Source organism: Primulina huaijiensis, unplaced genomic scaffold (assembly GCF_012295235.1).
Source record: "Primulina huaijiensis isolate GDHJ02 unplaced genomic scaffold, ASM1229523v2 scaffold4153, whole genome shotgun sequence".
NCBI classification, from domain to species: domain Eukaryota; kingdom Viridiplantae; phylum Streptophyta; class Magnoliopsida; order Lamiales; family Gesneriaceae; genus Primulina; species Primulina huaijiensis.
In genome coordinates, this window is record NW_027359894.1 from 209,404 (window position 1) to 214,173 (window position 4,770).

General features: G+C 28.7%; 1 pseudogene; it reads left to right on the forward strand.

Annotated features, from left to right (window-relative positions):
- The first annotated feature begins 3,085 nt into the window (after positions 1-3,085).
- Positions 3,086-4,770, forward strand: part of LOC140969406 (uncharacterized) — a 7,001-nt pseudogene continuing 5,316 nt past the window's right edge.

Consider the following 4,770-nt stretch of genomic DNA (forward strand, 5'->3'; position numbering starts at 1 on the left):
ATTCCATTCATTTGCACCCCTAATATTAACATATAAACTTAATTTATTTTCCCTTCTTCCATTGAGCTTTGAGTAGGTCTCATGTTACAAGTATTCAAATTTCGGTTAAAACAGAAAAAACCAAAAATCCAAACTGAAAAAATAGGTAACTGAACCAAATCGAAAACCAAATTTTTTTTTTGGATATAAATTTTACAAATGAAATTTATATGGTTATGTTTCGGATTATGTATGTCAAAATTGAACAGACCGAAAAAACTGAAATTTAATTAGATTAATAATTTTTATATAGAACATATATATTTATAAAATAATATTTAGTGAATTAAGTATAATTTTTGTTAATTTTTAGTTTATTAATATTTATTTAATTCATTTTGATCTTATATTTAAAGGTTTTATAAAAAAAAATTAACTAAAAAATAATATCTAAAATTTTAAATTATGCTTTAATTACTAATTTAAATAATTGTCCAAGTTGAATAAATCGAGACATAACCATTTTAGTATAAACCGAATCAAACCGAAGTTTTCAGTTTCTAAAACCGAATAACTGAAATCAAATAATGTCAAACGAACCGAACCGAACCAACATATGAACACCCTTATCTCTTGTGAAACTAACTCACGAATCAATAACCGTGAGACGCGTAACCCGACTCATATCTACAGTTAAAAATAATACTTTTGACATAAAAAGCAATATTTTTTCATGTGTTAAATCAAAGAAGAGATATGTTTCATAAAATTGACATGTTAAATCGTTTCATGAGTTTTTGTATTCACCTTTTTGTGTAACTTACTTTTAAACATTTAAATTTGTTTAAATTATAATTAGAAAATTTGTCACGTATTTTTTGAAACATTTAGCATTTTAAAAAAAAATTATTTAATTATTTTTTGACATAAATTTAGTTTTTGTTACGTAAGGCAAAATTTATGATTTTATTATTTATTTTATTTATTTTAAGTATTATATATTTAATTCATTATCCCACCAAAACACTTTCCCCCAATCTCATCTCCTCGCCTCAAAGAATTCCCAAATCACGATATTTTTTTTCCTTCTCTCTGAATCTCCAAATAAATGCCATCATCAATATTTCCATATCCATTTTTTCTATCGGGAAGCAGCTTCAGGGGAAGTTTTTGGGAGACTTGCTGTTAATTGGAAGAGGCACGGCCGGGATTGTGTTGTTTTCATGGCAACCGAGAGAAAATATTGTATTCTTCAGGTTAGGTGATAAAATTTTGTAAAGCGAAGGTGAATTGTTCGTCTCTACTGTTGTTAATATGCATCAACCCAAAGATGTCGATATCATGATGCAAGTCTTAGACTCACGATCTCGTTACGTCAAGGGTTTAGGTCCATTGCATAAATTATCTATAGTGGATGGTCATAGGGCCACAAATATCAGTTTAAAGCATGATGATGAAAAGATGATGGCTATGCAATAAATGATCGATGAGCAAAAACATATTATAGCTAAGCAGCAACAGACTATATATAGGTGAGCAGCAACAAAGATTTGATGCATTATTGCAACAGTTGCAACATGTCATTCTTGGTTTCTTTTTCAAGCCTCCACCGACAGGCTCTTCAACTTGATCTCCTCCTCTTCTCTCACCTCCGACAACGATTCTGGAGTTTTTTTTATTTTGCAACATTATCTAATTAGTGTTTGAGTAATTATGTTTTTTGGACATTACAATTGACTACTTTATTTACCTTTGACAAATATTTGACTATTGAATAGTAAATTGCACATCTATTAAGTACAATTGTATTTAATTATTTTATTTGATATTCATATTTAATAGACAAAAAAAAAGATTGATGTAACAATTTGGCGACGTCTTTATAGTGTCGAAAAAAATGAAGATGAATAAAAAAAATATAAAAATTGGTAACGCTTGAAGGGTGTCGACAAATGTCTAATATCTTTGACGACGAGTTTTTCTTCGCGTCGTCAAATAATTAAAATAATATCCAAAAATCGAAAAAAAAAATACATTTCACGACGCAAGGCCATTGTCGCCAAACGGTAATACATTTTTGCGACGTATATGTTCGAAATTGCAAAATGTGTATATCATTGGTGGCGGGTTACTTACCGCGTCGCCAAAAGGCATTTGCCTACAATCAATTTACGACGCAGCTTGACGACGAATTATTGAATCGCAAAATAATCGAAGACGCGTATTACTTACATTTTGCGACGTTGGTCAGCGTCGTCACATGTAAATTTTTTATAGTGGCGTTAATATATTTTTTAAAAAAATTGTGTTAAATATTTTTTTAAAAAAATTTCAAGAAATTATATTAAAATTTAAAATAAAAAAAGTTTTTTATGATAAATTTTCATGTTATGAGTGATGTGATTATTTAATTGAAAAATTGAAAAATATCTATAAAGATAGATAAATATTTTATTAGGATATACTAGATATAGATAAAAATAAGTTTAAAGAAAATTTTATTAAATAAAAACAAAAATATTTTATAACCTGAGAAAAATAGTATTTTTGTTTCATCGATAAATATATTATATATATCATGTTATCAAAATCAATCAGTGGTGAATTGTCGTTTTGTAGGAAAGTGATTACTTATTTTTGTTTCACTCGTGTAAAATTTAATTTTTATTTTTTTATATTTTAAAAGTCTAATAGTATTCTATTAGTATAATTGTCTTTGAAAATTTTATAAATTGCTAATTACGAATTTTGAGACCAGACATCATCATCCTCGACTGGAATTAGTGTAATGTTAGTAATATAATAAGTGGCGGAGCTAGGAATATGGCTCTATCCGAACTAGAATTTTAAACTCTAGAATCTTTTAAAATTTTAATTAAATTGATTTATCCAAATTAATATCATATTAATCTAAAATTATACAAAACTTACATATAAATTTATTTTAAAAAAAATTGAGCCAGTCCGAGTAAATTATCCATGTGGCTCTACCACTTAATATAATATAATAATAAACCAATGCGAATGACTCGCAGAAATCCCATGCAAAAAATAGCAAGGTTGAATGGAGAAGAGAAACATAACCAAAGGATTCCCCCCACCCTAAAACGGGCTACTCACTACTGCATGTGCCGATACTAAAACCTTCCACAGCCTCCGTCCCGCCGTCCCCCTCCCCCCAGAACCACCCATCTCTCCGCCGCCGCCTACGCCATCTCACTTCAGTCTAACTCCCCTTGGACGGATGCTTCCGCCGCCTTCATCGACTCCACAACCGGCCGTCATGTCTCTTATTCTCAATTTCTCCATTACGTTAAAGCCTTAGCTTTCTACCTTCGCACTGTCGTCGGCCTCTCCAAGAACGATGTCGCCTTCGTCATCTCCCCTAATTCCACCCTCGTTCCCATCCTCTACTTCTCCCTGCTCTCCCTTGGCGTCGCCATCTGTCCCGCCAATCCTCTCAGCACTCGTTCTGAGATTGCCCGCCAAGTTGTGTTAATGGTATTCATCTTATTTTTGACAAATTTAAATTGTCATACTCATTTGTGTTAAATTTATGAAAGGAACTTGCACCTGCTGCTGTAGCTCATTATTTTTATACACGATATATTTGTGTTGCACCTGCTGTGCAAGAAGCCATTCCTACTTTTACATCAACATCAGAATCCTCGAGAAAATCTTCTGTGTCGGTGCATCCAATAATGGTAAATGAGAATATCCCGCTGATTATAGGGCTTTTTTTTTTTTTTTTAAAATATCNCTAGGCCCAATAATAATTGGATCAGTAACAAATGGACTCGAGAAAATTTGAACATATTCGATTTCGGTTCCATTAATAGTATTAATCTAATATAATTATTAATTAATTAATACTATTATAAATATATGACTTTTAATTGTAAATTGCTGCTAAATAAATATTAGTAAATAATATGCTCCATTTGATCATTTTGTTTTCTTGCAATGAGATGAGTTTTTTACCCTAGCGTTAACATGTTTTATTGTTATAAGTCATTTGTATTGATCATGTCATGTTTGGATTACTTATGCGATTTGTTTGTTTACCGAAAGAAAATAGAAAACAAAACAACATATCCCACAAAAATGGTTATTTTTCAATTTTTTATTATTGAGATATTTTATTAAATCTTAAACACATAATGAATATTTTCTGTTTGCCTAGATTATTTAGTTTGAAGTGGCTTAGAAAATATTAAAAACGATGAAATGTTTCTAAGTTTTTATCTTATGTCTCAGAATATCAAGAGATGATATTTTTTATTTATTGGGGCAAATGTATTTCCAGACTTCTGTCTATAAATCGGTATTCAAAATTTTTATGGCATTATTATAATCTCAATTAAACTTTTTTTATTTAGATTAATATAAGGTATTTGAATTTGAGTTTTTATGTGCTTGCTTATATTATTTTTGTAGTATTATTTATTGTGAAAATAATAGGTGGACTAAAATTATTTATTAAAACATGTTTCTTTTTTGTTTGTTTTTCATCTATTAATTAATGAAATTTAAAATAAATTGAAGAGAAATGAAATTTAGCTTTCAATTTTTGTAATGAAATTTACACTTTATTTTTCAAAAATTATAAATAATCATTAATACATGTTTTTTTTGTTTTTCATCGATTAATTAAATTTAAAATAAATTGAAGAAAAATAAAATTTAACTTTATTTTTTGTGATGAAATTGCACTCCATTTTTTTTAAAAAAAACCTATCTTTAATAAAATTCGAAACGATAATATTAATATATATATATATATATATATAT